The sequence below is a fragment of the Octopus sinensis genome, unplaced genomic scaffold (assembly GCF_006345805.1).
Source record: "Octopus sinensis unplaced genomic scaffold, ASM634580v1 Contig02506, whole genome shotgun sequence".
NCBI lineage: Eukaryota > Metazoa > Mollusca > Cephalopoda > Octopoda > Octopodidae > Octopus > Octopus sinensis.
In genome coordinates, this window is record NW_021825747.1 from 2,943 (window position 1) to 14,703 (window position 11,761).

The following is an 11,761-nucleotide window of genomic DNA, read 5'->3' on the forward strand; positions in this document are numbered from 1 at the left end:
ATGACTTTTAAAAGTGTATTTGTATTATTATCTTATCTATTGATTTATATAATATTTTGTATGCTTTGATGTTCTCATTTGTAAAATGAATAAATAATCTAACATTATAATATCCGTAAGTTGATGAACAAACTAAATTTGTTTCTCCATTTTCTTATTTGTATTATATATATTATATATATATATATATATATATATATATATATATATATTATCTATATATAGTACAAAGTAAATTAGGTTATGGGTGTAACCCACTATGGATATCTATGACTTTTAAAAGTGTATTGTATTATTATCTTATCTATTATTTATATAATATTTTGTATGCTTTGATGTTCTCATTTGTAAAATGAATAAATAATCTAACATTATAATATCCGTAAGTTGATGAACAAACTAAATTTGTTCTCTCCATTTTCTTATTTGTATTATATATATATATATATAATATAATTATATATATATATCTATATATATATATATATATATATATATATATATACTATATATAATGTTTAGTCCTTCGAGGCTAAAAGCAAAATCCATGGCGCGCCAGGTACATCAGAGAAATACTCTTCGCGGGCGACGCAGCACTGACAACGCACTCTGAAGTGAAAATGCAGCATCTCGTGGACAAACTATCAAAGGTCCGTCAGGAATTCAGCCTGATAATCAGTCTGAAGAACACCAAAGCATTGGGACAAAGTGCCTAGCACCTCCCCACCATCGCCATCAATAGGTGAGTGTCCATCAATTCTCCTATCACTGATAATCTCTCCCTGAGATCAACAGGTGAATCAGACATGCATCCTCCACATTTGCCAAGCTCACAAAGAGAGTCTGGGGAAAAACTGGCTGCAAACACCAAGATTGCTGTTTATAAGGCGTGCGTCCTTAGTACGCTGCTTTACGGTAGTGAGATGTAAAGTCTCTACTCCAGGCAGAAGCTGTGTCTCAATATCTTTCACCTTCGTAATCTGAGAGGTATAATGAATATCAAGTGGACCGACCACATCACCAACACCGAAGTCTTCAAATGAGCCAAGATAACCAGCATACTCACCCTGTGCCAGTAGCGTCGCTTGCGCTGGCTCGGTCATGTACATCGCATGCCGGACAGGATTCCAAAAGAGCTCTTGTATGGGGAATTGGCCACCGGCACAAGAGCAAGAGGACGGCCTGAACTTCATTTCAAAGGTGTCTGTATGAGGGATATGTAGTCGCTTGATCTGGAGGTCCTGAGATGGGAGGAGGTTGCAAATGTGCGCGTCCACACTGGAGACAAATACTGCGAAAGGTAAGAAGAGAGCAGAAGAAAGGCAGAAATTTGTCACCAAAGAAGAGCGGACTTGATGGAAGGAAAAACCAGTAACACCGGCAGAGAGCTCCTTCAAATGCAGTCGCTGTATGCGTGACTCACTCCCGTGTAGGCCTATAGAGTCACAACAGACGCTGCACCACAATCAGCAGGTGACACGATTTCTTTGGGGCGATCCATGGATGCCTACTCTCTCTCTCTCTCTCTCTCTCTCTCTCTCTCTATATATATATATATATATATATATATATATATATATAATATATATATATATTATTAATATATATATATATATATATAATAATTATTTGAGGGAATATTATTCCTAACTTACAGGGAAAAATTCATTTAGAAATACTAAATCAAATTTCACAAAATATAATATATATATATATATATAAGTTAGAAAAAAACACATTTTATCAATTCAAAATAAAAAATTAAATTACACCATATAGAAAATTACATATAATAGAAATATTAAAATTAAAATAACAATAATATACCGATGATTAAGTAAATTGCAAAATAATAATACAAATGTATATATTTGGTATATATATATACGTTTATATATATATATATATACACCAAATATATACGTTTTTATTATCATTTTGCAATTTACTTAATCATCGGTATATCATTGTTATTTTAATTTTTCTATTATATGTAATTTTCTAGATGGTGTAATTTAATTGTTTATTTTGAATTGATAAAAAATGTTGTTTTTTTTCTAATTTATATATGCTATTAAGTTAGACATGGCCTGGACCAATCTTTGGTCGAAACATATCTAAGTCTATCTAAGTCTAAGTTTATATTATTATGACTTACGGCCATATCACGTTGAAAACACTGGTTCTCGTCCGATCACCGAAGTTAAGCAACACCGAGCCTAGTTAGTACTTAGATGGGTGACCGCTTGGGAAACCTAGCTGCTGTAAGCATTCCATTAAATAAGCGCAGGAGTGGCTGTGTGGTAAGTAGCTTGCTAACCAACCACTTTTTCTGACAATGCGTTCCATTGTCTTGCTAACATATGAAGTCATAGAGATGGGCCTGTAGATTTAGCATCTGCTCCCTCCTTTATGGACCGGGCATATTATACCCTCTTTTAGCGTGTTGGAAAGTTTACCTCATGCAAGGAAACTCTGAAAGAGTATCTGCAGTAGCTTTACAAGAGCTGGGTCCAGCTGGGCTTGTTGCTGGGTTTGATCTCATCTCGTCAATGGCCGATATTACACCCTCTTCTGTTATGTTGATGTAATCGATGGTTGTCTCTTTTCCGAATAGATTCGTTACATTGAAAAACTCCTTCGGCTTGTTTACTTGCATATTTTCTAGTGGTGAAGTGAAACCACTTCGAAATTGTTTATTTAGTGTTTCACTTATCTTCCCTAGGTCTGCACTTAGAACCTTTTATTGTGTACTGAGGCAGATTCCTTTGCGAACGTGTAGAAGGCTTTAAGATTTCCTTTTGTATTTTCGACTGCCCAGGTTTCTCTTTCTTCTCTTGATTTTTCATGTGAGGATTTGAGTTTATTTTCTATCTCGAAGAGTTCCTCTGTCAGGTGGGATTTCACACTGTCATTAAGGTATTTGTTTAAATGATTCGAGATCTTTATTCCCCGCCGCATGTGTGTTCTCCTGTCTCAGGGAATGGTGTTTGTGTGAGTATTGGCTCATTTCTCTGAGCTCGCATTATTGACATGAATTTATTGGGTTTCATATCTATAGAGAGGCTGCTGGAGTATCTGTTTTTCAAGTGACTTTCAGTCAGCCTTATAGAAACTTAGGCTGGATAGGATTTGAGTTTATCTTTAGTTAATTCCGGGCCATATACTGTCAGTTCTATCATGTTATAGTCTGATAATAATGTCGGTGATATATTTACATTGTGGATAATTTTCACATTGTTTGTAAAACAGAGATCCAGGATATTTTTGTGCCTGGTTAGAGAGAGCATGATCTGCTCCATGAATAGCATTTTCGTAAGATCAAGTAGAGATATGTATATATATGTGTGTGTGTGTGTGTTTGTGTGTGTGTCTGACCCCCGCCCCCCAACATAGCTTGACAACCGATGCTGGTGTGTTAACGTCCCCGTAACGTAGCGGTTCGGGAAAAGACACCGATAGAATAAGTACTAGGCTTACAAAGAATAAGTCCTGGGGTCGATTTCCTCAACTAAAGGTGGTGCTCCAGCACGCCGCAGTCAAATGACTGAAACAAGTAAAAGAGTGAAAGAGAGAGAGAAATAATATATATAAAATAAAGATGTGAACTTTTTAAATTTAAGAAAAAAAAGGGAAAAAAACTGCCCAAAATAATATCCAAATGTAACCACTCGCCTTCGGGGTTCGAGTGGGCGTTGCGCCTCATTTTATCACTTTCATAATTTCATTCATTGCTTTTTATTTTTTATTTTTTGCTCGATTTCTTTTTGTATTTATATTTCCACGATTTTATGCTTTGTATTGTCTTTTGTAACGTATGTCCTCTATTTTTGGCACCTTGTGGGTAATAAAAAAATTGAGGGCGTTGGTGTTACCTTGGCGGAGATTTGCGTTCTTTGAGTGCTCTTGTTATTAATGTTGTTGCTCGTGTTGTTACTGTTGTTTAGTTCTATGTTTGCTCTTATCGATCAAAGGCGTTCTAGTTGTGACCATCCGTCTTTTTGTACATCAGAGACTTCATTGTCTATAAAAGCCTTGCTTTTTATTTATTTTTTTTTTTTTAGAAATAGCAGGATGTTATGTGAGGGAAATTTGGTTATTATTTTTAGCAAACCAAGAGCGTAGAAACTCCCTCATTCAGAGATGCTCATTCCCCCAAGTCTGCTGTTATTGAGCAAAGAAGTCAAAAGCACTCCATTCATGACCAACTCATCTTTTTGTTATATTGGTTTCAAATTTTAACATAAGGTCAGCAGTTTCGGAAGTAGGGAGTAAGTCAATTACATTGACCCCTGTGCATAACTGGTACTCATTTTATAAACTCCGAAAGGATGAAAAGCAAAGTCGACCTCGGCGGTATTTGAACTCAGAACGTAAAGACAAACGAAATGCCGCTAAGCCGTCTAGCCTTTTTGTTATATTAGAAACTACATTTAAGACGTTTGAGGAAATTATATGAATGCTATTTCTAGAATTTCAAACAACCACGTTGAGAGTCTAAGGCTGGCTTCTTTAGTTTTGTTATTTATTTCATCATGTATGTTTATATAAAGTATATTTATTGGTTTATTCATATAAAATATACTTGATAATGTTATTCGGTGTGTGTGTCTTGGGCGTTACTGAATATACAAGTTTTATTGTTATAAATGAGAAAAAGAAAAGTAATTCAAAAATACCATAAAACAGAACAAGTCACGCATTAATATCCGTCGACATTTTCTAACCTATTGTTTCTCTAGAAAATAATAAACGAGAAACTGTCCTTATTCAAGAATTTAATAATGTCTCTGACCTGATAACTCTACGTTCTGAGTTCAAATTTCCATGAGATCAAGTTTGTGTTTTATTTTTTCCGAGGGGTGGAGTTGATAAAACTAAGTAACAGTCTATTTATATTGCTGTAATAAATCCTGGATGTGAACGTAAATAAATTAGAAGACGAACATCACTTTGTTTCACCCAAATAAGTCAAGTACTGGGTTGATTTCTATTCCTAAAACACAACCTGAATATAGATAGAATTATAATAGAAAACGGATCTTTTCAGTTTGAACGGCAGTTTTTACATAATTTCTAGGTAACTAAAAAATTTTAAACTTCGTATACTCGTAGAATGTGTTTATAAAACATCTTTTTCTCATGGCTTTATTGAGAAAATTCTATAGTTTGTAAGATATTTGTTGTTGTTTTCTTCAATTTCTGCAATTTCAACCAATCAGTGACGTCTATTGAGTTAAAAAGCATTCTGTGCCGTATGAATATGTCCCTCGTTTAAGAAACAGGTTGGGTTTATTTACATTTGTGAAGAAAAAAAAGATACCCTTCCCCCACCCCTAACCCTAACCCTAACTAGCCCTAACTAACCCTAACCCTAAAAGATATTGAAATGCAATAGATCGATTCTAGGGTCATAATTATGGGTGACAATTTCATATGACACCGATAGAAAAAACTGCCGTTCAAACCGAAAAGAACCTACAAAACTTCTGTTTTTCTTTGGACCATCAAGTTTTAATAGATTCGTAGGGCCGCCATCTTTGACATATGGTGTGCTTTGGGCTTCTTAAACTTGGCTGAGCCCATCTCTCATAACGTATGAAAACAGCAAGTTTCCCTGAGAGAGAGAGAGATTAAGAAAGAAGAATCGACCCCAATATAAACTGATACATTATTTGTCGATTTCGTGAGATAGTTGAACTCACAACGTAGACTGTCGAAAAGAATACTAATAGTATTCAATCAAACGTCCAAATGATGCTACCAATTTGTGTTGCTTTATAGGGGGCCAAGAAGATGCTGATATTCTTTAAAATTTTAAACAGAGCTGCTCCTATGGTTATTTGCTCATTTGCCGGGTCATAGTGCTAGTGCATGCATACACAGCTGCGTTGCTGCGCTCATACACGCGAGTACTGTCCAAATCTCTGACCAATCACATACACTTAGCTGGCATTCAATTGGCGTATCAAGTTTCGGGCATTTTGATTGGGTTTTGGATAGAAAATTCACAAAAAAGTCACTTCTATTGATCTTTTAATGGCTTTGCGGGGTGACTGGAGAAATGTAAAAGATGTGCACGACCACCCTTGGACGGTTTTGAGTGACCATAGAAAGTGTGAGCCCTCTAACTGAAAAATTGTGGATTTGTATAAAGAACACGCACACACACACACACAAAATTCATAGAACATTTTAAATCAATAAACAAATATTCGCAACTAAAAGGCATCAAATCTACAAAAACATCGACTGCAGATGTTACTGTCACCGCTACTGCTGTTCTTGTCGGTTAAAGTTGTTGCTAAGCATGACTTCCGTATATTAAGAAGATCCGGGTAATATGTTGTGGGGAAGTGTCTATTCCTGCAGCCTCGAGTCTTGTGAGTGGAATTAGGCAGGCAGAGACTGAGCGAAACTCCATCGGATCGAATTGTACACCGGAAGATCAAGGTGGAGCCTTGTAACACAAGCGGTGATGCTGATTCTGCCCCTGAGGTTTAACTCAAAGAAGGTACACGTGTATACATGCGTGCGTGTATATATTATATATATATATATATATATATATATATATATATATATATTATATATATATATATAATATATATATATATATGTATATATATATAATATAATATAATATAATATAATATAATATAATATAATATAAATAACGCGGGTCATAGTGCTAGTGCATGCATATACAGCTGCGTGCGTGCACACATACACGCGAGTACTGTCCAAATCTCCGACCAATCACATACAGCTAGCTGGCATTCAATTGGCATATCAAGTTTCTGGCATTTTGATTGGGTTTTGGATAGAAAATTCACAAAAAGTCACTTCTATTGATTTTTTAATGGCTTTGCGGGGTGATTGGGGAAATGTAAAGATGTGCACGACCGCCCTTGGACGGTTTTGAATGACCATAGAAAGTGCGAGCCCTCTAACTGAAAAATTGTGGATTTGCATAAAGGACACACACACAGACATACATTTTGCCATTTATATATATAATCACATTATATATATAACTAGCAGTATCGCCCGGCGTTGCTCGGGTCTGTAAGGGAAATAATTATATAAACATTTTTAGAGATGTAAAGTATAATAGCCATCTCAATATGGCTAACCACAAAGGGGGAGGGGTGTTACTGTAGCTTTTTACGTTCTGAGATTTAATAATACATTTTAGAGAGTTACTTCCCTTATATATGTCAAAAATGGATTAAAAATGTTAAAAATTGATGGTAAATTTTTTTTTAAATCGCAGACTCATCGTAGACGCGCGCTAATACCCAGACGGTCTCGATATGAATCACGACTATAAGATACCCGGTTTTGGTTAAACTGCACCGCAAAATGTAGGAGTAGTTAGGAATCTAAATCGTAGGAGACAGACACACAACCTCACTTTTATATAAAAGATTTCCTCTATTTACATAATATTGAGGTCTCTTTCTTTCTTTTGTTATCTTACTGTTTTTACCAATATACATATATATATATATATATATATATATATATATATATATATATATATAGTTACAGAGATGTACTTGCATAGCAAGTGACTTGATCTGAGATCGTGTGCTGGAACGAAAACAGTTGCAGCGTTGAAGGTGTTTAAGCCATTTAAGAAACACACAAAAACCGTTAGATTCACTTCAACATTTAAATTTAATTTGTCAAAATATTTTCGTCGCTTTGAGACCGCGACCTGTTAGCACGATATTTTTGTCAGTGAACAGGTCGCGGTCTCAAAGCGAGGAAAATATTTTGGCAAATTAAATTTAAATGTTGAAGTGAATCTAACGGTTTTTGTGTGTTTCTTAAATGGCTTACAAACACCTTCCACCCTGCAATATATATATACACACACATATATATATGTATGTATGTATGTATGTATGTATGTATGTATGTGTGTATATGTGTATGCATGTATGTGTGTGTGTGTGTGTGCGTGTCTGTGCTTGTGATTGTCCTCCACCACTGCTTGACAACGAATGTTGGTTTGTTTACATCCCTGTCACCTAGTGGTTTGACAAAGAAACAGATAGAATAAGTACAATGCTTACAAAAATAAAACTGGAGTTGATCATTAAACTACAATTCTTCAAGGCATTGCCCCAGCATGGCCACAGACCAATGGCTGGAAAAAGCAGAAGAATAAAAGAATACATTCTCTGCTTTGGTCTTATGTTCAAGGCATGAGAAAGCTTGAGTTTACATGAGAAGGCTAACAGACCTGGTAGAAACAGCAGCCAAATCTCCCTCAAATCACACCTTACTGTCTTATGTATGTATATATATATGAGCCAATGAGGGAGACTTCTACATGGTAGCTAGACCTGGTAGAAATAGCAGCCAAATTTCCCCCAAATCACACCTTACTAGTCTTATCTATGTATATATGTATGTATGAGCCTATGAGGGAGACCCCTACATGGCAGAAATAGCAGCCATCTCCCTCAAATCACACCTTACCTGTCTTATATTGTATATATATATATATATACAAGCCACTACGGTTATTTAATGTAAAGTCTTCCTCAAATCACTCTCTTGCTATTTACTCTCTTCCAAGAACATTTTCACTCACTCTTATCTCTTAGCTTCCCATACATTTTACTCATGTATCTATCAGCGTCATAGACAGAAACAAATATTACATCGCCATCGCATTCTATTGTCTACCTGTCAACACACACACAGTGAATTAGTTTCATTTTATTCGTTGCACACTGTGTGTGTGCGTTTGCGTGTGGTGTAAACCACATTAAGAAAAGCATTTGACATACACACCAGAATGTGAGTTTTCTCTAAATTTTGCTTAATTGGGGTTGAAATTTTAAAAACCGGACCTGGCAAAACCCGATGCATTCTACTCTTAAAAATGCTAGGTAAATTGTAATTGAAGAAATCCTATATTGTAGATTTCTATAACTGACAAAGGGAGGCAGATAAAATCTGCCTTTTATAATAAGAGGAAGGCGCATGGCTCAGTGGCTTGAGCGTCGAGCTTACGATCGTGAGGTTGTGAGCTCGAATCCCGGACCGGGCTGTGTGTTGTGTTCTTGAGCAAGGCACTTTATTTCACGTTGTTCCAGTTCACTCAGCTGTAGAAATGAGTTGCGACGTTACAGGTGCCAAGCTGCATCAGCCTTTGCCTTTCTTTCCCTTGGATAACACTGGTGGTGTGGAGAGGGGAGGCCGGTATGCATGGGCGACTGCTGGTCTTCTATAAAACAACATTGTCCAGACTTGTGCTTCGGGGGGTAACTTTCTACGTGCAATCTCATGACTGAAGGGAAGTCTCCTATATATATAATCTTTTACTTCTTTCAATCACTGGACTGCGCCCATTCTGGGGCAGTGTCTTTAACAATTTCTTAGTTGAAGTATCGAACCCAGTACTTATTCTTTTAAATCATGATACTTATTTTATCGTTTCTTTGCCGAACCGCTAAGTTATTGGGACGTAAACACCAGCCGAAATCTACTCACTAAGGCTTGATCGACCCGAGGCTACAGTAGAAGACACTTGCCAAGGTAACACGCAATGTGATTGAACCAAAAATCATGTGGTTGAGAAGCACTGCTCCTAGATAGATAATAGATAGATAGATAGATAGATAGATTAGATAGATAGATAGATAGATAGAGATAGATAGATAGATAGATAGTATGATAGATAGATAGATTGTGAACTTTTATGCTTCTTTTTTCTTGTCTTTCCTCATCTCCTTATTTATTTACTCCTGTCCTCTATGTCGTCATTTCATTAATCTATACGCTCCTCATTTTCCCTATTTGTCTCTCTGATGACGGAATATCCCATACTCTGTAAGACTCTGAATTTTTCCACTAATAATATCATATATGACTTGAGATGCTTGCCTTGCCTTAACGTTTGTTGTCCTCTTTAACAATTATATATCCGCTGTATCGGAAATCTGCAATAGCGCCATAACTATCGTCTCGGCCTATAACCTCGGAGCCCTAGTAATCTGTTATGGCACTTACCTAGCGTACCTAATCGTTTAGATACCTGTGAACTAAACCCCCATACTTTGTTAGATAGATAGACAGACAGACAGAAAGACAGACAGACAGACAAACAGACAGAAAGACAGACAGACAGACAGACAGACAGATAGACAGATAGATAGATAGATAGATAGATAGATAGATAGATAGATAGATAGATAGATAGATAGACAGACAGACAGACAGGCAGACAGGCAGACAGACAGACGGACGGACAGATAGACAGACAGACAGACGGACGGCTAGACGGACAGACAGACAGACAGACAGATAGATAGATAGATAGATAGATAGATAGATAGATAGATAGATAGATAGATAGATAGATAGATAGATAGATAGATAGATAGATAGATAGATAGATATGCACATACATGTATGTGTGCATTTATGTTTATATGTACGTGGATGAGTCAAAGTAATGCAAGCAAAAATCGCATTACTGTCTGGCTCACCTTTGTACGCTTTTACATACGTATACACACATGTGGATAGACAGACAGATATACATAGATACATGAATAATAAACAGGTTTAGAAATTTTATGTACACTTGACAAATAACAATATTCTGCTGTTACAAGAGATGATGAAATTCATTCAAGTTTACTCAATCCGACCAGCAGGGAACTCTCTACGCCGACTCTCAATATTTCAAGAGATTGCAAGCAAATCACCCTTAAAATCACAACCTATCGGTTAAAATAGTGAAGACCCATTCAGGAATACTTCCACAATAAATACCTCAGTTCGTTCGCTCCCCGCAAAACATTAAGAGAAAATAAAGGAGAAAGAAACGGAAGAGGTTTTGCCTCGTGATAATAACAAGTTATATCCTCCATTACTACGCAAATCAAAAGACCGGGAAGAAATGCAATTACATTCAGCATTATAATCTTAGAAATTTAAACATGTAATGTACTCCTGGTAGTTCGCTATCATAAGGAAGACAGCGTAGGAAGTTTGAAATTGGAGGCAGGGTTGGAAGTTTGAAATTTAAATCAAAAAGTAAAGCTTTATAGAATATATACATTTGATATTACTTTTGTATCTTTTCGGTTTGAACGGCAGTTTTTAAAAATAATTTCTAGGTAACTAAAAAATTTTAAACTTCGTATACTGGTAGAATGTGTTTATAAAACATCTTTTTCTCTTGGCTTTATTGAGAAAATTCTATAGTTTGTAAGATATTTGTTGTTTTTTTTTCTTCAATTTCTGCAATTTCAACCAATCACTGACGTATTTGAGGTAAAAAAACATTCTGTGCCGTATGAATATGTCACTCGTTTAAGAAACAGATGGGATTTATTTACATTTCTGAAGAAAAAAAAATACCCTTCCCCCTAACCCTAACCTTAACTAACCCTAACCCTAACCTTAACTAACCCTAACCCTAACCTTAACTAACCCTAACCCTAAAACAGATTGAAATGCAAAAGATCGATACTAGGGTCATAATTATGGGTGACAATTTCATATGATACCACTAGAAAAAATTGCCGTTCAAACCGAAAAGATCCTTACTTTTTGCTATACATTATAAAGATCTTAAAATTTCCAATCGTTGGTAGCCATGTATAGCGCTATTTCGTCCTATTTGGAAGCGTCTGCACGGTATAAACCTGAGGCAAATAAATTCAGCTCGTTAAACATTCTTATAGAGGGAAAACAGTTTACAGTTTACAAAGCACATTTCAAGAAAACT

General features: G+C 35.9%; 1 non-coding gene across 1 annotated transcript; it reads left to right on the top strand.

Moving 5' to 3' along the window:
• The first annotated feature begins 2,152 nt into the window (after positions 1–2,152).
• Positions 2,153–2,271, top strand: LOC115227265. The gene has a single exon (XR_003883099.1). It is a non-coding gene; the product is annotated as a 5S ribosomal RNA (ribosomal RNA).
• The last annotated feature ends 9,490 nt before the right edge of the window (positions 2,272–11,761 follow it).